The sequence below is a fragment of the Melospiza melodia genome, chromosome W (genome assembly GCF_035770615.1).
Source record: "Melospiza melodia melodia isolate bMelMel2 chromosome W, bMelMel2.pri, whole genome shotgun sequence".
Taxonomy (NCBI): Eukaryota; Metazoa; Chordata; class Aves; order Passeriformes; family Passerellidae; genus Melospiza; species Melospiza melodia.
In genome coordinates this window covers 44548874-44573538 of record NC_086225.1, presented here as the reverse complement: position 1 = coordinate 44573538, position 24665 = coordinate 44548874, and the positions used below count along the sequence as shown (strand labels likewise).

At 49.1% G+C, this 24665-nt stretch overlaps 2 long non-coding RNA genes across 3 annotated transcripts; both read left to right on the top strand.

The window, feature by feature from the left end:
- The first annotated feature begins 1911 nt into the window (after positions 1 to 1911).
- Positions 1912 to 4486, top strand: LOC134431508 (uncharacterized). 2 transcript variants are annotated; one of them, XR_010031008.1, is made up of 5 exons: positions 1912 to 1976; positions 2126 to 2201; positions 2320 to 2645; positions 2985 to 3102; positions 3939 to 4486. It is a non-coding gene; the product is annotated as an uncharacterized LOC134431508 (long non-coding RNA). The 2 variants fall into 2 exon arrangements; XR_010031007.1 differs by lacking the exon at positions 1912 to 1976 and having other exon boundaries at positions 2029 to 2201.
- Positions 4487 to 12142: 7656 nt separating this feature from the next.
- Positions 12143 to 14224, top strand: LOC134431509 (uncharacterized). The gene is made up of 2 exons (XR_010031009.1): positions 12143 to 12623; positions 13982 to 14224. It is a non-coding gene; the product is annotated as an uncharacterized LOC134431509 (long non-coding RNA).
- Positions 14225 to 24665: the final 10441 nt, after the last annotated feature.

Below are 24665 nucleotides of genomic sequence, written 5' to 3'. Positions count from 1 at the left end.
CCCATGACCGGTTTTAGGCAGTGACTTTATACTGCTTTTAGGATTTTCTTGTACACTGGTGAGAAAATAGGCAGGTCTGATAGTGGTTTCACTTTTTTTCTACTTCACGTTCCATAAGATTCTTTTATCCAAGTGATTGTTTTAAAATTCTACTGTAAGCGTTTGTGGTTCACTTTTTTTTTCTTTGCAGCACCCGGGCCTTTTTTTTTTTCTCTTAATCGGGAGTAAATATAGCTGAGTAAAATTACCTTGGTTATCTTCCTTCTTTTTAAACTTAATTGTTTTTATTAATAATTCTATTTGAATATGCAGAAAAAGTGGGTATGTCCTGTAATCTATGCTGGCTTTTCTCGTTTACAGGGTACTCACAAAATATGTCTCCCTTAGTGTCCCACAGAAACATTCTGGGTGAAATCTGAATTAAGGTATGTGTTTTCAAATAAGTAATCAGTTTAGATATTTGCCTGTGTACCTTTTCCTGTAATTCAGAGCTTGCGTTCTGTGGGTTTTATGATAAACCTGTAAAACATGTAAGAATGGTTTTGCAAGTCTGAATCGTTGAAGGCAGCAATAAGTGGATTTAGAGCCTGTTCTTGAGCAGACAAAGGGAAAAAGTGTGACTTTGATGCTGAACTTGTCATTTTTCATTTGACTTGCCTTTAATTATTGAAGAAGAGAGAGAACTAGGAAAAGAAATAGAATTGGTTATTGAGCACTCCTAAAAAGCTCACCATGATTCTGTGTAGAGCCAAAGTGAAGGATGATGGAACAGAGCTCTGTGCATTAGAAGGAAATAAACCTGATGTCCACACAGAGTCTTACTAATTTCTGTTTTTAAAATGCAAACTAAGTTTAGGAAGTGTTGGAAGTTAGTATTTTGGGAAAGAAATGGCAGTTCCACAAAACATTCCATTCCATTGAACAGAGGCTCTGGGAACGATTCATGTTGTAACTGCTGTCACTGCAATCAGTTGGTGGTTCAGCCTTGAAACGTGCACTTGGCCTTCTATAAAGCACTGTTTTGTTTGCCTTTCAGTGCTATGAGTCTTGATAAATTGGAGAAGTGCCCAAGAGAAATTCATCATCCTGAGATACAAAAGGTAGGAAGTGACTTTTTTTGGTTTGGTTCTTTTTCTTTATTATTTTCTGGAAATAGAAGTAATTAAGTATAGATACTACTGGTTTGTTTCTTCCAGTAGCTGATAATACTATTACCAATAATAATAATAATAAGAGTAAAGTAATACTACTTAAACTGTCTTTATTTATCCATTGAACTGGCCATTTAAAATCTAAACTTCTAAACACAAATCTTGTAGAATCTTTAATAGGAGTGGGCTAAAGATCCTGGTTTTGTTTACAGGATTTATTGGTTTATTGGCTCATGAAGAGCAAGAGGTAAGTACAAGCCTAACTACCCTCTAGCTCACAGACCTGCCCAGTGAATAGAGCTTTGTTTTTTTGATGGGCTTGTGATGACTTTGAGATCAATTGCTCATTCATTACAGTAAAAAAAAAAAAAAATTGTTTTGAACATGACATCAAAAATAACTTTAAGCACAACTTAATAATAATAGATCACCAATTTTAGTTAATAATTTTATGCTATACTCTTGGGTGAGGGAAGACTCGGACACTCAATATGAGATCAGCAAGCTATGTTTATTGCAGAGAGTATCAGACACTTATACAGCACATAATAAGCTTATGAATATTCTGTAAGCCAAGCGATCTATTGGTTAAACTATACCATCAACTCTTCCTCATTCCTTTGGGCCTACATTCCCTATTTCCCTCGTCTCTCTGTCTACTTGTTATCCTACCCAGCTAGGCCCAGGCACACGCTATCTTGCAGGTGCAAAACTCAAACTACCTGTGTTCGGTACTTTCCCAGCTCCTGGTCGGCTAACAAGCGAATGTCTGTGTGACCTCTGTCATGGAGCCATTTCTCCACACTATACTATCAAAGTTTAAAGGTAAATTATTATATATTAGGAGATGGTATAAAGTGTATGTTGTAATGTGTAGGATATATACAAAGATACATACTTGAAAGTCCGTAGAGGAAACAAATTTTTACGCCTTCTGTTTGACTGTTTGTCATATATTTGGTTTTATTTCCCAGGGATCAGTGAATTTTAACTCTGGAGTCCTCTATGCTAAGGATGCTCAGCTTACAGATGATGAAATGTTCAGTAATGGTGAGTTTTTCACCTTCTCCTTCATTGTTTTGCTCATCTGAATAAAAAAAAAAAAAGGCAAGATTAAAGAAAAAGCAATAGTTTTATTATTTTTACCCTGTTATGTCTGTTTCCTCAGTATTTGCTGGAGCTGTGCTTACCCAAGGTTTGGGTAAAACAAGCTTTGGGTTCCTTCTGTCTCACTGGGAGTTGCCCAATTCAGTTGCATCTGGTGAAATTCACCCTGAGACCTTACAGAACTAGCTCCAACTACGTGAGAGCCATTTGCAGTTCTCTCCAGACACCTGGAGAATGGGCGACGTTTCTGAGGATCCGGCGAGCGTGCTTCTGTCAAAACTCAGTCTGTGAAATTTCTGGGGAAAACACTTCTGTGTCCTGAAGGGTTCAAACTCTGGTGAGGATCCAGTTATCAGGTGCTCACCTGGATGGTTCCAGCTCCCAAAGGTAACACTTGTACTCTTGCCCTGTAGTTTACATCTATTGTATTTTTGTTATTTTGCAAGATTTTTTGTCTTTGCAAAATATTGTGCATTTCACTCTTTGGAACCTCTCAGATGGTTCTTTGGTGCAGCACCACCCCACGGGACACTTGGCTGCTGTCCTGAAGGGGTTGGTCGCTGGAATTGTAAATCCTGGAGAGTTTGTAAGTCTACTGTCCCCAGGGAGGTATCATGCTTTGTTTATTTCTGTTCTGTTGGTTAGGCGCTGCTTTTGTTGCAAGTATGAATTTCAAACTGCCCTGTTCTTATTTTAACTGTTTTCCTGGTTCTCTCCGCACGGCAGGGAAAGGCTCTCGTATCCTTGTCGTCGGGCTCGGTGCTGTCCAAGAAGATACAGAGACTAAAAAAATCATAAGAAGCAAAATATGACTGCAGGGAAAAGAAGCTGGAGAGAACAGAAGGTGATATTGTTATCCTTACCCTGTATTAGAAACATCCGCTGTGCTTTGATGCTGGCAGCTGCCAGGGGCTTGTTAGCTCTTTGTAGGCAGGTGTAGGTGTTCACTTGTAGGTGTTTTCTCTGGACAAGTCAATTCAAACTTTGCTAAGCTTACATTTGAAAATTACTCTCTAGAACAGTCCAGCATGACATGCTGGATGTCGTCTCCCAGAGGGACCCAAAACTGCCATAAATTTCACAGGGAGGGGTGGGTGTAGAATACTAAAACCTGTCAAGGTTTTCATTTTTATAGGTATTGGCAAAGAAAAGGAATTTATCTCTAAATTCATTTGGAAAGAAACCCTCTCTCTATCCACTTATTTGTATACAGGAATGTAGGAAACTCTGACTAGAGATGGGTAATAGCTTTGAAAATAAAGACATAAGTTTTATCTAGGAATGAACCAATCAAGTGCCCTGAAAGCATGAGAACAGCTGCAGGGGCTGAAGGGAACAGAAAGGGTTCTATCTCATGAACAGAGGTACCTTTTCCTTACAGGTGCTTGTGCTGTAGTTTGGATTCTGCTTCCTAACATTTCTAGTGTGATAGGGTTTACCATAGAGACAATCTGCCAGGAGGTAGCGCTTTGGGGGGTATGACAGTCCTGGGTGTGTATTCTGAACTCCTTCAGAATGTTAGGTTTGGAGTATTTCTTATCTCAGGAAAACAGCAGTCTTTTGCATCTGCATATCAGCTGTTGAAATTTTGGGTTCAATTTCTTGAATCACAAATGTCATAGGATTCCTCCCAGATGGCAGCTGTCATGAAGTATGGCTCTTCTTGGTCTTGGGTTTCAGGGGCTGTTTCCAAAGTGACCTACAGACATTGGAATGAAATCATTATTTACTGTGTAAAAGAATCACTCTCCAAAGCATCAGCCAGGGTCTAAATGTGCCATTCTGCCTTTTAAAAGTACCAACATCACAGGATTTTTCTCAGATTAAAGCTTCCATGGAGTCGGATCTCTCAAGCCTGGCCCTTGAGAATTGTGGGCCTCCTGTGAACTGGTCTTGCCAGAAGGGCTTGCTGAGTTTTCCATTGTGTGGAAAAGAGATCCCATTTGCAGCCTGAAGCCTCATGTTTCCTGTAGGATTTCCACTCCTAGAATTGCACACTTTGAAGGATTTCTTATAGCAGAAGTTTTTTGGGAACTAGGACTCTGGCTGGATTTGGGTCTCTGGACTCTCAGGTGAAGTGACCTTGAGACACTAGGGCGTGCAGATTTCCTTGCTGTTGTAAAGAGCTATTGTTCGCACCCAGGAGCCATGGTCTGAATGGGGGTGTCACCTCTTAAATTTGCAAATGTCACAGGATTTCTTCTAAATGAATGGTGCTAAGAACATAAGGTCTGGCTGGCTTTCGACTTAGAGGCGCCTCCTCTAAATTGGTCTTCAGACGCTAGGTTGGAAAGTGTTCCTACATATGCCAAATAGCCCTTGCTATGCAATTAATAAGCTTCAAATTACCATGGAGTTGCTGCCCCTGCAAAGATTTTGGCAGAGCCTGGTTGTGGTGCCCCACTCCACTCCACCACCCTTAGCAGGTCCTTATGGTTGCATGGGGAATCATCGTGGAGCATGCCAACCCAGCTCCATCCTGGGAACAGCACCTGTATTTTACCCTAAAATTTCTGTCCCATTATAGCTCCTGTTAGGATACAAATGTAACTTCTCGGTTTCCACTGATTTTACCCCCAGTCATCTTTCCATACAGACATTGCTCCACTCCCCAGAGGATTATTGTGAGCAGATGTGAGCTCTGCTGTCCCTTTGGACTGACAAAGACAGAGGTTTTGTCCCAAGTTGCTTTTGAACTTGTCCTGCACCCGTTACGAGTCCTCAGTCTCCTGCAATTTTGTGGGTCAGTCACATGTAAAACAGCACAGCTGGCTGGCATGCTTTGCTCATGAGGGGAGACAAGAGAAGAATCCCTCTGCTCACACCAGACCTGCAGCTGCCAAACCTCACCAAAGCACCTGAGGAGCCCCCAGGGACTGATGGTACAGAAGGGAGGTGATGGAGGACAGCACAGCAGGCAGCCTGCCCTCCATCTGGCTGTGAAGAAGGCAGGGCTGGGAACTGTCAGCAACATCCCAGCAGGTCTGGCTGATGGTGCCACCCTGAGGGCTTCCCCTGCCTTTGGGCAGTCCCAGCTGCTGCAGCTCACTTGACAGAGACTCATTGACTATACTGTGCTTGGCTGCACTGGAGATGATGAAGCCGAGGACAGCAATGGTTGCCTTCACATCCCCTGACTGCAGATGGGAAGGAGGGCGAGCTCTGTCACCTTGGGAAGGCCTCTGCAGAGTCACTGCTGCCCGTCTCTGGAGCGTGGCTCCATCGGGGGACCGTGGTAAGGACAGCAGTGCTCACCTAACTGCGCACCTGAGGACAGCTTCAGGACCTTGTCATACTGTGGGAGAGCAGAGCTTCACAGTAAACACCAGCTAACACACTGACTGCCAGTGTTAACACTAACAGTTCTTACCTAAATATTAATACTAGTAACACTTACTATGCGTATTATTAATCCTAGTAGAGGCTGGTAGCGTTCTTTAGGCTGAGGCTTGCATGAAGAATACAAAATTAATTAACGTTGCTGATTATGCTATTGTGTTGAAATACTTGGCCTCCACTGCGGTAGCCCCACGCTTACCTCGATGGCCTCCCCCAGCAGGTCCCAAAACACCTGGATGCAGATCAGCTTAAGCTTCACTGATGTGATAAACAGAGTTCACTCTTTATAATTTTTAAAATTTTAATAAAGGATAAAAGGACAAAATAATCCAGCACTGGGATGCTTTTAGCACACAGCCAAAGAGCACAGAGGTAGCTTAAAAACATGTTCACTATATACTGTTACATTGCTGAGGTTACAGGCATATTCATTAACTTACACATTATTCAAACATTCCTTTGACTTTTTGATGTTCCAGGAACTCTCTTGTTTGGTTTTAACCTCTGACTTGTCTGCAGAACGTTCTGTAAATTAGGTCTACATATTTTATTTCTTCCTGTAGTTTTATCCTGTTGCTTCACACTCCCTGATAACACTGGTAAGAGTCGATAAATCCTTCCTGGATGCTTAAGCTCTTTTTGTGTCACTATTATCTTATCACTTGGTAGGGGCAGTCTGCAGTTATAAGAAACAGAATAATTGCTTTACACCATTTTCTGAGTTAGTTACATAGAAGTATTTTAGTTTCTATTTTAACATTTTGCCTACCATATATTTATCACGCTACTATTCACATGAAATATACAGTGCATACATAAACTGGCATATTACACTATACAAAGCAGTTCAAAGTAAGTATAAGTTTTACCACATCAAAATACTTGTAATGCAAAAAGCTAATCTATGAATGTGAAAGCCAGTATTGTTTTATCATCTATAACATCCGACGACGAGGGTGAGCAGCGGGCCCGCAGCAGGCGGAGGGTGGGCAGGGGGACGCGGGCACTTAACTTTGGCCAGGGTGCTGATCTCGGCCAGGCGGGGCAGGCCAAGTCCCCGCAGAAGCGGAAGCACTGCGGTAGAAGAGGCACCCAGAGCCCGCAGCGGGCGCTGCACGCCCTCCCCGCTCCCGAGCCCTCTCCTGACCAAATCGCCGCCGCTCCCTGGTCCGCGCTGCTGTCGCAAAGACGACCCGGAACCCCTCCCGGGCTACACTCCTCTCCGCCTCCTGCCCCGAGTGCCGATGGGGCGCTCCGGTAGGCACTCTGCGGGGGTCTTTTCGCCGGGATCTGGGCACGAGAGAGGGCCGGAGAAGGAGACGGGGGTTTCGCGAGCGGGACCGCCGCCGCCGCCGCCGCCGCCTGCGAGCCCTTCGGGCAGCCCGAGCTCCGCCCCACGCTCCCACGGGCCGCAGCCTGACGGCTCCCAAGCCTGCCAATCACGGCCCGCCTTTCTCTGTCCGCCCTGTCCAATCACAGCCGCCCTTTCAAACCGGAAGCGGTCCCGCCAATCTCAGCCCGCTCAGTGGCGGCTCGACCCGTCAGACTGGCCCCGCTCGCCCGTACGCCTGAGGTGCCGCTCCTGCCACCGCTGCTTTGGGAGCCGGCGGAGCAGTGTCCCTGCTGCCGCTGCCTCGGCAGGCGCTGTTGCGGACGGGAAGGGCGGCCGGGAGCTTCCAGTTCAGGTCCTGGTCGGGATCAGGTTCTGGTCCAGGGAAACGGGCAGGCGGCGGGGAGCGGGCGGACGCGGCCACAGCAATGGCGGCGGCGGGAGCAGCGCTTGAGGGGACCGCGGGGAGTCGCGGAGCAGAGCACGGCGGGAATGGGCGGGCTGGGATTGGTGGAGCCGGCAGGCGCTGCCTCGGGTTGTGATTGGCTGGCTGTCTGCCCGTGGGGCATAAATAGCGTGCGTTGGGGCGGCAGTGGCGTCAGTTCGGCGGTGAAGCTGGGAGAGACGGGAGCTGCGGATACGCGATCCGAGGAGCGGCGCTGCGCCAGGACGGGACCCCCGCGGCAGCTGATCCGGGGAGCGCTGGTGAGCACGGACGCGACGCCTGCGGCAGTATCTGGGGGCCGGCCGTGTCCAGTTCTTTCTGCCGCGCCCTGCGTGGCTCGGGTAGCCGGCGGCTGGTGTGGGGCCTGGAGTGGCGCGGTGGGGGGGGGGGCACCGCCTGCTGTCACTGGGGACTGGGAAGTAGCCGCTTCGCGGTTTCTGGATTTAAAGAAATGTTCAGAATACGAGGAATAAAGCTTGCTTTTTGTATTTTTATTACTTTATTTTGTTTTTACTTGTAATGTTTTTCTTTCTTAATTGTGTTATTTTAGTATTGCCCGTTTTAATACATCTTTTTGGTTTGATTTGTTTTCTTTACTGGATATCTCATGTTAATTCGGTAAGGGTTGTGGGACTGGGGCTGAAACACCAGTTGTGAGAGCAGTGGGGACATAAAACCCCAGGGTGTGGAATAATGATTTTGGCATGAGTCAGGCCCAAAACAATGTGGAGTGGTGGAAATGCTGAGGCCAGATAAATGCCATGGGAGGAAGGCATGGAGCTGCAGCACAGGGCCTGCAGGTTATGCCTGGGGGTTCCCAGCCCCTGCCCTGTGGTACCAACGAGGGGCTGAGGGTGTGGGGGCTCAGAGGGTTCTAGGGCCCAAGAACCAGCCCAAGAGTGCCTTTTGGGATGGGGAGGAAGGAGTCCAGTGGCTCTTCCCAGCCCCTGGAGCTGCCTGAGGGGAGGTGAGGGGGCCTTTGTGCACGTGCTGGGCAGAGAGCCAGGGTGAGGGGGAGGGTGGATGTTGAGCTTCAGGCCTCCAGTGTCCCCAGAGTTGGGATGCCACTTAGGGTTGCCACTTAGGGCTGGGTGGGTGGATGGGACAGCTTCTAGAGACACTGAAATTGAAATGATGGCAGTAACTGATTTGTGGCCTTATGAACAGCCCCAAGGTGCAGTGAGAAGCATGAGCAGCTTTTAGCTGCAGCCAGTAGGAAGCTGAGGAGCTGGAGCTGAGGCAGCAGAGCTGGAGGAGACAGAAATATGGTAGGGTTTGATGTAAAACCTCTGTGGGGCTGGGATAGGGATTGTGGAGTGGGGAGGTGAACTGCATGGTTGGAATTGAAATTGCTGTAAGGGCTGTGATCTGAGCTCAAGTACTACAGCTAAAATAAAGATCCTGTCCTGAGAAGCACAAGTAGTATTGTGTGGCACTACTGTGAAGATGTTGAGCAGGAAGTGTAAGAGAAGAGCTGGCAGTTAAATAAAGCTTGTGGGACTGGAGCTGAAATCACTGGGGACGGGGTGGGGACTGCAGTGCTGCAGAAACCGTCACTGCTAGAAGGGATACTCACTGTGGATCTGAGGACTAAACGCAGAATGGGACACAGAGCTGGAAGAAGGGAGCTGGCAGTAAAATAAACCTTGTGGGCCAAGAACTGAAAGAGCTGGAATCAATGGGCCTGGTCTTATCATTGTGGGACTGGGATCGGGTCTGCACACAACATGGGAACTATAGGGCTGGCACAGAGACGATAAAATAAATCTTGTGGGACAAGAGCTGAAAGAGCATAAATCACTGGGCCTGCTATTGTCATATTGTGGCACTGGTATTTTGTGTGTTAATGTGTTAATTGTAGCTTAACACATCACAGCAACCTTAGGGCTGGGAAAGGCAGTGTATTGTTCTTGCGCCGAGATCACTCTAGGCCTGTGACATGGATGCAGGGGCTGGGTATTGCCACTAATAGTAGAACAGGATGTGTGGAGTGGGGAAAGGGGGCCGCAAGCTTGCGCCTGAATACCCCGTCGATGGTAGAATATTGCCTGTGCCTGTGATGGCACCTCTTGGGGCGCACTGTGGGGCTGGGAAGTGGACTGCGGGGCTGGCAATTTGAATGAAAATGGCAAAGGCACTAGACCTGTGAACGGGGCTGCGGGCATCCAGGAGAACTTATGCAGGGGTGTGCAAAGTGAGTGGGGACTGCTCGGTGGGAGCTAAAATCACTGCGGGGCTAGCATATGGATGGTGGGGTGGGCTTCCAGAGGCTCGTGCCAGAGCTGAATTGTCGCCGAGCTGGAGCCAAGAGCCAGATGCTGCCATTTGAAGCTGGAGAAACACAGAGCTGGGGCTGGAAGAAGAGAGCTGGCAGTAAAATAAAGCTTATGGGTCAAGAGCTGAAAGAGCTGGAGTCACTGCGCCTGCTCTTGTCATCCTTTGGGGACTGGAATTGTAGCTTAACACATCACAGCAACCTTAGGGCTGGTAAAGGCAGTGTATTGTTCTTGCGCTGAGATCACTCTAGGCCTGTGACATGGATGCAGGGGCTGGGTATTGCCACTAATAGTAGAACAGGATGTGTGGAGTGGGGAAAGGGGGCCGCAAGCTTGCGCCTGAATACCCCGTCGATGGTAGAATATTGCCTGTGCCTGTAATGGCACCTCTTGGGACGCACTGTGGGGCTGGGAAGTGGACTGCGGGGCTGGCAATTTGAATGAAAATGGCAAAGGCACTAGACCTGTGAACGGGGCTGCGGGCATCCAGGAGAACTTATGCAGGGGTGTGCAAAGTGACTGGGGACTGCTCGGTGGGAGCTAAAATCACTGCGGGGCTAGCATATGGATGGTGGGGTGGGCTTCCAGAGGCTCGTGCCAGAGCTGAATTGTCGCCGAGCTGGAGCCAAGAGCCAGATGCTGCCATTTGAAGCTGGAGAAACACAGAGCTGGGGCTGGAAGAAGAGAGCTGGCAGTAAAATAAAGCTTATGGGTCAAGAGCTGAAAGAGCTGGAGTCACTGCGCCTGCTCTTGTCATCCTTTGGGGACTGGAATTGTAGCTTAACACATCACAGCAACCTTAGGGCTGGTAAAGGCAGTGTATTGTTCTTGCGCCGAGATCACTCTAGGCCTGTGACATGGATGCAGGGGCTGGGTATTGCCACTAATAGTAGAACAGGATGTGTGGAGTGGGGAAAGGGGGCCGCAAGCTTGCGCCTGAATATCCCGTCGATGGTAGAATATTGCCTGCGCCTGTGATGGCACCTCTTGGGGTGCGGATGAAATCTCGGTGGGGCTGTTAAGTGGACTGCGCGGCGTGCAATTTGAATGAAAATGGCAAAGGCACTAGACCTTTGAACGGGGCTGCGGGCATCCAGGAGAACTTATGCAGGGGTGTGCAAAGTGACTGGGGACTGCTCGGTGGGAGCTAAAATCACTGCGGGGCTAGCATATGGATGGTGGGGTGGGCTTCCAGAGGCTCGTGCCAGAGCTGAATTGTCGCCGAGCTGGAGCCAAGAGCCAGATGCTGCCATTTGAAGCTGGAGAAACACAGAGCTGGGGCTGGAAGAAGAGAGCTGGCAGTAAAATAAAGCTTATGGGTCAAGAGCTGAAAGAGCTGGAGTCACTGTGCCTGCTCTTGTCATCCTTTGGGGACTGGAATTGTAGCTTAACACATCACAGCAACCTTAGGGCTGGTAAAGGCAGTGTATTGTTCTTGCGCCGAGATCCCTCTAGGCCTGTGACATGGATGCAGAGGCTGGGTATTGCCACTAATAGTAGAACAGGATGTGTGGAGTGGGGAAAGGGGGCCGCAAGCTTGCGCCTGAATACCCCGTCGATGGTAGAATATTGCCTGTGCCTGTAATGGCACCTCTTGGGGCGCACTGTGGGGCTGTTAAGTGGACTGCGCGGCGTGCAATTTGAATGAAAATGGCAAAGGCACTAGACCTGTGAACGGGGCTGCGGGCATCCAGGAGAACTTGTGCAGGGGTGTGCAAAGAGACTGGGGACTGCTCGGTGGGAGCTAAAATCACTGCGGGGCTAGCATATGGATGGTGGGGTGGGCTTCCAGAGGCTCGTGCCAGAGCTGAATTGTCGCCGAGCTGGAGCCAAGAGCCAGATGCTGCCATTTGAAGCTGGAGAAACACAGAGCTGATGTGGGATCTCAGCACCTCAGGATGAAGGTGCAGAGCAACCAAGACCACCCTTGGGGGGCTCGGGAGTCCTGGAATGTTGCCAGAAGTGTCTGGTGGCTGGACTTTGATCCTACACAGGAGATAACATCTGTATGAGGACTGGGAGGATTTCACTGGGGTGAATGGTGAAGGGATAAGTTAGTTAGAGTATAATACACAGGGTTTAGGATTTCTGTACAGGGGGGTCTAGAGAAGTAAGATGGAGGAATTGGGGCGTGTCCTGTCCTTCTTCTTCTTCTTCTTGGCCTCCATCTTCTGTGGTGATGGTGGCACTTTGGGATTGGTCTTTACTAGAAGTGCACCGGTTAATAAGAGTAGAAGGTATTGGAGAAAAATCATAAATATTGTACACGTAACTTTAGGTATAAAGATAAGTGACCGCCCCGGAGGCTCGGGAGTGTGCCCATGGCTGACTGCTGTGCAGACCTCTGTCGGGCTGAAAGAAAATCTTTTAGATAAACAATTAATAAACACTGAGACCGAAACAAGATCAGAAGTCTCTCCTCGTCCTTTGAAGCGCCGGGCTGTCCAAGGCCACCCTGGGCCTTTCCAGGCCACCTAAACAGCCGAGAAACCGAGCAAGTGGCATCCCTGAGCTATCTCCGAACATAAAACAGCCGGGAAGAGAAACCGACAACCAGCAAACATAAATCAACCATAAAACAGTAACAAAGAGAAAAATGGGATCCGACAAGTGGCGTTCACTGCGTGGGCTACTCCCCACCAACCCTTTCGGGGGGGGAATCAGCCCTGAAGAGCTGAAGCTCAAGAACTGAAGAGCAAAGAGGGCAGCTCCAATCTAGGACGAGTTCCCAGGAGAGCACTGATAGCTCCTGAGGAGAGAAGCCTGAAGAAAAAAGAAAAAGAAGAAGAGAAAGAAAAACAGCCAGAGGAGTCTGCAAAAAACAGCAGTCACTGAGAATTACATCTCTCAGCTTCTACCGAAGACAGTTCGTAGCAGAGCAGCCCGGATCGGAACCGGAAGGCGCCTCCGGATTCTTCTCCTGTGACCTGCTGGACAGAGACGGGAGGCTTCGGACAGCTCTGACGACAGATTCGGTGAGAAGGTCAAAATATAAGAACATAATTGCACACTCTCCCAACAACAATGGGAAATTTTGTCCGCCTTACAAGGCGTGGCTCAAACACACACAGAAGAGATCCTAAAGAAAGTATTAAAACAACTATTGTTGTGGGCAAGGCTTAATTACCCACTGGCCGAAACATGCCTGCTATTCGAAGTGGGGTTTTGGCAGGAAATCAATAGGCACTGATATTTCTTAACGACAAAAAAGACGAGACAGCGTTAAAGCTGCTCTCGCCGGCAAGGGTAATGCTGGAAAAGCATACCGGTTCAGTCGAAAAGACTGGGAGAGCATCCTCAACAGAAGGGTGGGGGAGCAAGGCTCCCGGAAAAAGAAAAAAAAAGAAAAGCATATCAGCACAGTCGAAAAGACTGGGAGAGCAACGAAAAGTTGCTCTGCATCCTCAGCAGAAGGATGGGGGAGCAAAGCTCCGGAAAAAAATTATTTCTGGCCTTAAGAAGCCAGGGGGAAAGGGCTCTCGAGAAAAGAGAGCAGGAAAAAATATTAAAGCCCCGGTCCCAAAACCCAGAAACCCCAGGAAACTCCTAAAGCGTCCTGAAACTCCGGAGAGTACAGGGGAGTCAGGATCGGAGGGGGGGGTGAAGGGGGACAGAGAAGGGATCGGGGGGGGGCGCTTCCTCGCGGGGGCACGGCGCGGTAGCGGCGGAGCCGGCGGGGGGCATGAGTGAAGAGATACCGGGAGACACATGTCCCGGTGCGGCTTTTGTCAGCACGGCGCCGGGGGGTGGCGGCCGTCCCAGGGACACGCGCGGCGGGCAGAACTCGCAAAAACCCGCGGACAAATTCGGCTCGAATTGCGGGGCGGGGCGGGCCCGGGTGCCGGCGGGGGGCGGGCCGTACACACCGGCGGGAGGAATGGACACAGAGACAGAGTCAGGGGCAGACCGAGGGAGGAGACCTGGGAGGTGGAACTAGGGAGAGAGTGACGTCAGCCCAGGAGAGACTGGGAGAGGCTCGGAAAGCACGCATGCGCAGAGTAGAGCGCGGGCGGGGGCGGGCCCGTGACGTCTCGGGCGAGGAGGGGCCGTGCTCGGGTTCCTATGTCCCAGCGGCTCCACACCCTCTTCAGACTTGGTACCTCTGGATGAAAACCCTCGGAGTCCCAGTCCCTTCCCTTCAAGGGAGACGTTCTGGTGTTCAAGCTCCATTTCCAGCTGAATTAAAAGCCAGGCAGACACGGTCTCAAACGAGATCACGAACACGGCAGTTGACAGGACGAGGGGCAGTCCAGCTCATGCTGTTGTCCGACCTGGGGAGGCCGGTGACAGCGCCACCTAGAGGGGGGCAAGGCTTTCGCTTGTGTTTCCACAGAGCGAGATCTGACGTGGGTGTCGGTACGACACGTGAAACCATTTCGAGTGCGAGAACATGAAAACGCGGATCCGAGAAACAATGATCCAAGTAACAAAGAGACGAGTACTCAGACAGGAGTCGAGACTCAGACTGCACAAGACAACTTGGAAGTGAAATAAAAAGAAACTAAGGACTTTGGGGGGAATTCTCTGTTAAGGTCCTGAAAAGAAAAGCGAAACAATGATTTCACATAGAAGCGAAGCCATGAGTTTCATGATGCTTATCTGCATCATTCTTTCATTCATTGCAGTAAGCAATGGGGGTAATATACCTATTAGTCAGCAAAAGCAAAATGTATGGTAGAATTCTTTGACATCTCTCCCATTTGGAGAGGAATTTTAAGGGTAGAGTTCTTTGACATCTCTCCCATTTGGAGAGGAATTTTAAGAATAGGGTTCTATGTTTTAATAGTTCTCCTAGTCCTCATACTTGTTATCCCATGCATATTTGCATGTTTAAAACACGCTATGAATCGGATAGCGAAAGAAGTTTTCCTAGTGCAAACAGAAGGGGGAGATGTGGGATCTCAGCACCTCAGGATGAGGGTGCAGAGCAACCAAGACCACCCTTGGGGGGCTCGGGAGTCCTGGAATGTTGCCAGAAGTGTCTGGTGACAGGACTTTGATCCTACACAGGAGATAACATCTGTATGAGGACTGGGAGGATTTCACTGGGGTGAATGGTGAAGGGATAAGTTAGTTAGAGTATAATACACAGGGTTTAGGATTTCTGTACAGGGGGGTCTAGAGAAGTAAGATGGAGGAATTGGGGCGTGTCCTGTCCTTCTTCTTCTTCTTCTTGGCCTCCATCTTCTGTGGTGATGGTGGCACTTTGGGATTGGTCTTTACTAGAAGTGCACCGGTTAATAAGAGTAGAAGGTATTGGAGAAAAATCATAAATATTGTACACGTAACTTTAGGTATAAAGATAAGTGACCGCCCCGGAGGCTCGGGAGTGTGCCCATGGCTGACTGCTGTGCAGACCTCTGTCGGGCTGAAAGAAAATCTTTTAGATAAACAATTAATAAACACTGAGACCGAAACAAGATCAGAAGTCTCTCCTCGTCCTTTGAAGCGCCGGGCTGTCCAAGGCCACCCTGGGCCTTTCCAGGCCACCTAAACAGCCGAGAAACCGAGCAAGTGGCATCCCTGAGCTATCTCCGAACATAAAACAGCCGGGAAGAGAAACCGACAACCAGCAAACATAAATCAACCATAAAACAGTAACAAAGAGAAAAATGGGATCCGACAAGCTGGGGCTGGAAGAAGAGAGCTGGCAGTAAAATAAAGCTTATGGGTCAAGAGCTGAAAGAGCTGGAGTCACTGCGCCTGCTCTTGTCATCCTTTGGGGACTGGAATTGTAGCTTAACACATCACAGCAACCTTAGGGCTGGTAAAGGCAGTGTATTGTTCTTGCGCCGAGATCACTCTAGGCCTGTGACATGGATGCAGGGGCTGGGTATTGCCACTAATAGTAGAACAGGATGTGTGGAGTGGGGAAAGGGAGCCGCAAGCTTGCGCCTGAATATCCCCGCGATGGTAGAATATTGCCTGCGCCTGTGATGGCACCTCTTGGGGTGCGGATGAAATCTCGGTGGGGCTGTTAAGTGGACTGCGCGGCGTGCAATTTGAATGAAAATGGCAAAGGCACTAGACCTGTGAACGGGGCTGCGGGCATCCAGGAGAACTTATGCAGGGGTGTGCAAAGTGACTGGGGACTGCTCGGTGGGAGCTAAAATCACTGCGGGGCTAGCATATGGATGGTGGGGTGGGCTTCCAGAGGCTCGTGCCAGAGCTGAATTGTCGCCGAGCTGGAGCCAAGAGCCAGATGCTGCCATTTGAAGCTGGAGAAACACAGAGCTGGGGCTGGAAGAAGAGAGCTGGCAGTAAAATAAAGCTTATGGGTCAAGAGCTGAAAGAGCTGGAGTCACTGCGCCTGCTCTTGTCATCCTTTGGGGACTGGAATTGTAGCTTAACACATCACAGCAACCTTAGGGCTGGTAAAGGCAGTGTATTGTTCTTGCGCCGAGATCCCTCTAGGCCTGTGACATGGATGCAGAGGCTGGGTATTGCCACTAATAGTAGAACAGGATGTGTGGAGTGGGGAAAGGGGGCCGCAAGCTTGCGCCTGAATACCCCGTCGATGGTAGAATATTGCCTGTGCCTGTAATGGCACCTCTTGGGGCGCACTGTGGGGCTGGGAAGTGGACTGCGCGGCGTGCAATTTGAATGAAAATGGCAAAGGCACTAGACCTGTGAACGGGGCTGCGGGCATCCAGGAGAACTTATGCAGGGGTGTGCAAAGTGACTGGGGACTGCTCGGTGGGAGCTAAAATCACTGCGGGGCTAGCATATGGATGGTGGGGTGGGCTTCCAGAGGCTCGTGCCAGAGCTGAATTGTCGCCGAGCTGGAGCCAAGAGCCAGATGCTGCCATTTGAAGCTGGAGAAACACAGAGCTGGGGCTGGAAGAAGAGAGCTGGCAGTAAAATAAAGCTTATGGGTCAAGAGCTGAAAGAGCTGGAGTCACTGCGCCTGCTCTTGTCATCCTTTGGGGACTGGAATTGTAGCTTAACACATCACAGCAACCTTAGGGCTGGTAAAGGCAGTGTATTGTTCTTGCGCCGAGATCACTCTAGGCCTGTGACATGGATGCAGAGGCTGGGTATTGCCACTAATAGTAGAACAGGATGTGTGGAGTGGGGAAAGGGGGCCGCAAGCTTGCGCCTGAATACCCCGTCGATGGTAGAATATTGCCTGTGCCTGTAATGGCACCTCTTGGGACGCACTGTGGGGCTGGGAAGTGGACTGCGGGGCTGGCAATTTGAATGAAAATGGCAAAGGCACTAGACCTGTGAACGGGGCTGCGGGCATCCAGGAGACCTTGTGCAGGGGTGTGCAAAGTGACTGGGGACTGCTCGGGGGGAGCTAAAATCACTGCGGGGCTAGCATATGGATGGTGGGGTGGGCTTCCAGAGGCTCGTGCCAGAGCTGAATTGTCGCCGAGCTGGAGCCAAGAGCCAGATGCTGCCATTTGAAGCTGGAGAAACACAGAGCTGGGCCTGGAAGAAGAGAGCTGGCAGTAAAATAAAGCTTATGAGTCAAGAGCTGAAAGAGCTGGAGTCACTGCGCCTGCTCTTGTCATCCTTTGGGGACTGGAATTGTAGCTTAACACATCACAGCAACCTTAGGGCTGGTAAAGGCAGTGTATTGTTCTTGCGCCGAGATCACTCTAGGCCTGTGACATGGATGCAGGGGCTGGGTATTGCCACTAATAGTAGAACAGGATGTGTGGAGTGGGGAAAGGGGGCCGCAAGCTTGCGCCTGAATATCCCGTCGATGGTAGAATATTGCCTGTGCCTGTGATGGCACCTCTTGGGGTGCGGCTGAAATCTCTGTAATGCTGGGAAGTGGACTGCAGGGCTGGCAATTTGAATGAAAATGGCAAAGGCACTAGACCTGTGAACGGGGCTGCGGGCATCCAGGAGAACTTATGCAGGGGTGTGCAAAGTGACTGGGGACTGCTCGGGGGGAGCTAAAATCACTGCGGGGCTAGCATATGGATGGTGGGGTGGGCTTCCAGAGGCTCGTGCCTGAGCTGAATTGTCGCCGAGCTGGAGCCAAGAGCCAGATGCTGCCTTTTGAAGCTGGAGAAACACAGAGCTGGGCCTGGAAGAAGAGAGCTGGCAGTAAAATAAAGCTTATGGGTCAAGAGCTGAAAGAGCTGGAGTCACTGCGCCTGCTCTTGTCATCCTTTGGGGACTGGAATTGTAGCTTAACACATCACAGCAACCTTAGGGCTGGTAAAGGCAGTGTATTGTTCTTGCGCCGAGATCCCTCTAGGCCTGTGACATGGATGCAGGGGCTGGGTATTGCCACTAATAGTAGAACAGGATGTGTGGAGTGGGGAAAGGGGGCCGCAAGCTTGCGCCTGAATACCCCGTCGATGGTAGAATATTGCCTGTGCCTGTGATGGCACCTCTTGGGGCGCACTGTGGGGCTGGGAAGTGGACTGCGGGGCTGGCAATTTGAATGAAAATGGCAAAGGCACTAGACCTGTGAACGGGGCTGCGGGCATCCAGGAGAACTTATGCAGGGGTGTGCAAAGTGACTGGGGACTGCTCGGTGGGAGCTAAAATCACTGCGGGGCTAGCATATGGATGGTGGGGTGGGCTTCCAGAGGCTCGTGCCAGAGCTGAACTGTCGCCGAGCTGGAGCCAAGAGCCAGATGCTGCCATTTGAAGCTGGAGAAACACAGAGCTGGGGCTGGAAGAAGAGAGCTGGCAGAAAAATAAAGCTTATGGGTCAAGAGCTGAAAGAGCTGGAGTCACTGCGCCTGCTCTTGTCATCCTTTGGGGACTGGAATTGTAGCTTAACACATCACAGCAACCTTAGGGCTGGTAAAGGCAGTGTATTGTTCTTGCGCCGAGATCCCTCTAGGCCTGTGACATGGATGCAGGGGCTGGGTATTGCCACTAATAGTAGAACAGGATGTGTGGAGTGGGGAAAGGGGGCCGCAAGCTTGCACTTGAATACCCTGTCGATGGTAGAATATTGCCTGTGCCTGTGATGGCACCTCTTGGGGTGCGGCTAAAATCTCTGTGGGGCTGGGAAGTGGACTGCGGGGCTGGCAATTTGAATGAAAATGGCAAAGGTGTTTGATGGGGGTCTCAGAGCAGCACCAGGTGTGAGTGTGAAGATGGTGGGGGCTCGGAGCAGCCCAGGTGTGAGTGTGAGGATGAGGAGTCGCTCGGAGCAGCCGAGGTGTGAGTGTGAGGATGATGGGGGCTCGGAGCAGCCCAGGTGTGAGTTGTTATGATGAAGGGGGTTCCGAGCAGCCCAGGTGTGAGTGTGAGGATGATTAGGGGCTGGCTCATTCCGGGGCGAGGCTGTTTTAGGGGGAGGCTTTGCCTCAGCTCTCTTTTGCATGGAGCAGCTGAGTGGAGGGGTTTATGGGCCGCTCCCGGCGCTGTCTCCTGGAAGGACTGCGAGAGCTTCCCGCAGGGTCGGGGGGAACACCTGGATCCGCGCTTGGGTACGTAGAGCATCGCTTAAAGGAGGTGCCGAGGGACTAATCTTTGTGCCGGGGAGCAGCAGCCGAACAGGTGAGCCCGTGTGGGTTTGGAGCGGGGAATTTTCTCCTTCCCCTTTGCAATTTCATCTTGCCAGTCCCTCCCCGGTTTCCCATGAACAAAAATGGAGCTTATGAAGACAAAAGGAATTAAGGAGAAGGAAGTAGCTCCTCTTCTTTTATTGTCTGCATTTGAACAGAAGGGATCCCTCTTCACTTGTGGTTTTAAGGGTGTTGATTGCAGGAAAAGCTGCCTTTGCCGGGGTGTTAGGGGTATCACAGGGGTGACAGGGAATCCCTGTGTTCTATTTTAAGGGGAATGGGAAAAGTATTCTTGTGGTGTTATGGGTTTGATTTGAAGGCAGCCACCCCGTTTTCATCACCCTCGGGTTTAAATGGAGGGGGCAGCCCGGGTGTCCCTCATTTTCAAGGGTTTGAATGGAGGTCGAAATCCCCCTTTCCCATCAGTCGAAGGCTTTCATTTGAGGAGCACCCCTTTTTTCTGCTGTTGTAGGGGGTGAAATTTTAGGGGAGAACGCATTTCTTTGCCCTTGTTGAAGTGAGGTGAGCCCGCCTGCGGCGTCAGTTTCGGGGTTGGCTTGCGGGAAGCCGCAGCTCCGGCAGCATTTGCAGGGCTGCAATGGGGCTGTGCCGCTGCATTGGAGGGCGCTCCTCGTGCCCGCGGCCCGGCCCGGAACGTTCCTGGCCCGGAACGTTCCCGCTCGGGAGCGCTGCTGGCACGGCCCGGGCAGCTGCCGGCGCGCACGGGGGATTTGGCGCGGCCGGGCTGGCCAAGGGCGGCAGTGGCAAAGCCGTGCCGGTGCGAGCCGTGCGGAGCCAAGCGGAGCCGGGCCGGGCCGGCCAAGGGCGGCAGAGACGGCGCGGGCGCTGCTGCGTCGGCCCGGGCGGTGCCAGCCACTCCGTCCGCTCCGGGCGCGGGGCTCGGGCGCTGCCGGTAGCCCCAGGCCTGGTGCCGGCCCCGCCGGGCACGGGCAGCGGGTGGGGCTCCCCGGAACGGCGCCGGCCCCGCATGCCGGAGCAGCCGCCGCAGGAGCCGCTTTCCTGCCCGGAGCCGCGCTCCGTGCAGGGCCGGCAGCGAGCGCGGGCTTCGGCCGCTCAAAGTTCGGCGGTGCCGTGGCTCGGAGGCGCTTTGGAGGCCTTGATTGCATCGCTGGGTTCGGTTTGCAGCGGGTGTACGCTAAGGGATACGGTGTTCTTCCTGAGCGGCACGGTTCTCGGTGCCGGTAGGGATGATAAAGGTTCATTTTGGATTGAGTTTTTTAGTCGGATTTTTTTTTTTTCCCGGGGTATTATGTTTAGAAGGGCGCGCAATGGTTTTTACGAGTCGTAGCGTGAAGCAGCGGTTCGGATTTTAATTCTGTTGCGGTGGCTTTTGTTAGCGTGAGTGTGTAGTGTTTGTTTTGGGGGGCTTGAGGTAGCGTCGTGTCGTTCATTGCAGCGGGTTTTTAATCTCGATAATTGCATGTGTGTTTATTGTCTTCCAGGGTTTTTATTTATTTGGTTTGTTTGATTGTAGTGTATGTTTTATGGTTACGGATAATTTGGGGGACATTGTTTATGGTTACGTTTGTCTTTAGTCTTTGTGTTTGTTTCTAGGTGGTATTTTTATTTTGATAGCTTGAGGCACTATGGGTTTATCCAGTGGGGAATAATTTTTTTGTTGCAGATTTATCTAGTTTTTGGTGTTATTCTTGTTGTTGGTTTCTTTATTTTCCTTTTTTGTTGTTGTTGTTGTCTTTTAATGTATTTGAGTATTGTTTATCAGGGGTTTTTTTGGGAACATGGGTATTTATATGGTGGGTTTTTAAAGTATTTATTTATTTGGGTAGTTAATTTCTTAGTTTTTAGTGGTTGAGATGTTTTTCCATTTTGTTAATTAGTTCAGGTTTTAAAGTTATTTTTACAGAGGATTGTTTATTCTTTGAGTTAGTGTAGAGGTCGAATTTTGTTGTTTTTTATTTTTTTTAGTAACGTCGTTCAGGGTGAGTGGCACTGGCTTGAGTTTAGTAGATTGGTTTGACATTTTTTTAGTACTTTTTGTAATTTGCTGTGTGTGTTTCTAGAGGATTTTCTTTTATTTTGGTTCCATTTTTCTGTCGTGATGAGAATTGTTATTGAAAAGAGTGTTCTTTGTTTTTTTGCTGACACTTGTTTGGCTGTTGGAGGTATCTTGATGTTTTTGGAAGATATTGGTGGGAATTTGATGCTGTTTGTTTTGTCATTTCATTTAGGAATTGGATTTTAAATATGCAATTATGACTCTAACTATATTGAAACAAAAGAAATAGATGTGTAGCAATGGGAATGAGCCAATTTTATTTTTATATATTCGGTCAATTTTTAAAATTTAACATGTAACATAAGTCATTATATGTTACAATAAGTTACTCTAATTTTAATAGAGTATTTTGTATGTTTATAGATATATGAATAGAGAATATAAATGTAAATACAACCCAAACAAAAATACAAATATATAAATGTATTGCAACTATATGCAGATATATAAAAAATTAATAATAAATTGTAAATGTAAAATAACATGAATTGTAAAATATATAATACACGTAATACTGCATATATTTAATGAATAATATTATAGGAAATGGATATAAAATAGATATAAATATGGATGTGATATATCTATCTATCTATATCTATCATTTGTTGCATATTATGATAAATATAAATATAAAAAAAATTTAGGTAGTTTAAAATAATGGATGGTTTTGTTTTTTCTTTGCCAAAGCAGGGGTTTTCGTGTAAAAATTACAAATACAAATAATATAAAGGTAGAAATATAAGTATAGAAATATACCATAAACACATTAAAGATTTATATAAAAATTAGAAATATAAGGAAAAATAGGTTGTAGCAGTAGATATGGTAAATAATTTAAAAAATAATTCCCGTATATTTTTTGAATAAGGTGCATATTATATATAGTTATTAATATAATGCATCAATATAAACTATAAATATATATAAAATATCAACTATCTATAAGAAGGAATAAAAGCTCTGTGTCACGTGCAGCAGTAGAAAATTTCAGGCTCCCAGGGAATAAATAGTTTTCTTTAAATCATTTTCGTTTTGGAGTTTTTTTTTTTACTCCCGGGTAGCCTGAAAGTTTCTACTGCTGCTTTTTTATTCTAAAGGTGGAAAGGTAAACCAAGATCAGAAATAGAAGAAAGGCAAAGGGAAGGGAATGGAAGGGAAGGGAAGGGAAGGGAAGGGAAAGGAAAGGAAAGGAAAGGAAAGGAAAGGAAAGGAAAGGAAAGGAAAGGAAAGGAAAGGAAAGGAAAGGAAAGGAAAGGAAAGGAAAGGAAAGGAAAGGAAAGGAAAGGAAAGGAAAGGAAAGGAAAGGAAAGGAAAGGAAAGGAAAGGAAAGGAAAGGAAAGGAAAGGAAAGGAAAGGAAGCAGGAGAGCAAGAAGGAAGGGAAGGGGTGAAAAATAAAACCGAGTGAAAAAAGTAAAAAGAGTTGGAAGGAAAAAGAGAGGGCATTCGGGAGGAGCGGTGCTGCCTCAGGTGCTTCCCCGCGCTGGGGCGAAGGACCCGTTTGATGCCCGGGAGGGACTGCAGCTCCCAGTGGTGGGGGACGGAGCCGTGGCTGTCAGCCCGAGACTACAACTCCCGGCAGACCGTGCTGCCGGCGCGGCGTGTGACGCAACGGCTGACGCGGCACATGAGTGGCTGGCGTGCCAGGCGGCCGCGCGGGGCTGTGCGTGCGCAGCTGCCGGCGCCTCTCCCGCGCGGGACAGCGACGCTGGAGGGGTGGAGCCTCCGTCTGGCCGCCCGCACCGAGCTGAGCAGCGCGGAAGGAGCGTCCGCCCGGTTCCTCGGCCTCACCCAGCGGTGCCGGGGGCGGGGGCGCTGCCGCCCGCCGATGGCGGAGGGCGAGGCGGTGCTTTGCTGCCGCGGGCCGGGAGCTGCAGGAGCCGCCCCGGGCGAGCGGCGCCGGCCGCTCCCGCGGTCCCGGTGGGGCGGCTGCCCTCAGGCTGGCGGAGGCGCCGGAGGAGCCCCCGAGCTGCAGCCGTCTCCCTCGGGCTGCTGCCGGTGCTGCGGGCGGAGGCGGCTCCGCCGCGTGTTGGGCGTTGCGAGCAGGGAGCGCTGCGATATCGCCGGCATGACGGGGCTGCTGCCTGCGTTAGTGCTCGCGGCTCTTTGTGCCATGGAAAAGGATGGAGCGGCGCTGAGCGGGACACCCAGAGATGGCCGGGAGAATGCCCAGCGCAGGGAGCGGGCGGGCTGTATGCTTCGGATGGCACAGGTGTGAGCTGCAAAGTCTCCCCCCCCTTCCGCCCCTGCCCTCCTGAGCCCCGGGGAAAATGCTTTCCAGCATTGTCGAGCTTCTGAAAGACAAAACTTGTGATTTGACACTAGCATCCAGAAAAGGTTTCTGTCTAGATTAGCAAATGCCTGAATTGTTCTTGGTTATATCCCATGACCGGTTTTAGGCAGTGACTTTATACTGCTTTTAGGATTTTCTTGTACACTGGTGAGAAAATAGGCAGGTCTGATAGTGGTTTCACTTTTTTTCTACTTCACGTTCCATAAGATTCTTTTATCCAAGTGATTGTTTTAAAATTCTACTGTAAGCGTTTGTGGTTCACTTTTTTTTTCTTTGCAGCACCCGGGCCTTTTTTTTTTCTCTAAATCGGGAGTAAATATAGCTGAGTAAAATTACCTTGGTTATCTTCCTTCTTTTTAAACTTAATTGTTTTTATTAATAATTCTATTTGAGTATGCAGAAAAAGTGGGTATGTCCTGTAATCTATGCTAGCTTTTCTCGTTTACAGGGTACTCACAAAATATGTCTCCCTTAGTGTCCCACAGAAACATTCTGGGTGAAATCTGAATTAAGGTATATGTTTTCAAATAAGTAATCAGTTTAGATATTTGCCTGTGTACCTTTTCCTGTAATTCAGAGCTTGCGTTCTGTGGGTTTTATGATAAACCTGTAAAACATGTAAGAATGGTTTTGCAAGTCTGAATCGTTGAAGGCAGCAATAAGTGGATTTAGAGCCTGTTCTTGAGCAGACAAAGGGAAAAAGTGTGACTTTGATGCTGAACTTGTCGTTTTTCATTTGACTTGCCTTTAATTATTGAAGAAGAGAGAGAACTAGTAAAAGAAAATGAATTGGTTATTGAGCACTCCTAAAAAGCTCACCATGATTCCGTGTAGAGCCAAAGTGAAGGATGATGGAACAGAGCTCTGTCCATTAGAAGGAAATAAACCTGATGTCCACGCAGAGTCTTACTAATTTCTGTTTTTAAAATGCAAAATAAGTTTAGGAAGTGTTGGAAGTTAGTATTTTGGGAAAGAAATGGTAGTTCCACAAAACATTCCATTCCATTTAAGAGAGACCCTTGGACTGATTCATGTCTTTTTATAACTTTGCAATATAGAACTAATCCATATTTTGTTTCTCACATTAGGGCGCATTCTTCACTTCCTGGATTTTTAGTGGAAGGAAATGCAAGAGCGGACAAGCTGACAATGGTCATTTCTAACACATTGCCAAATATTTTTGAACAAGCAAAATTGAGT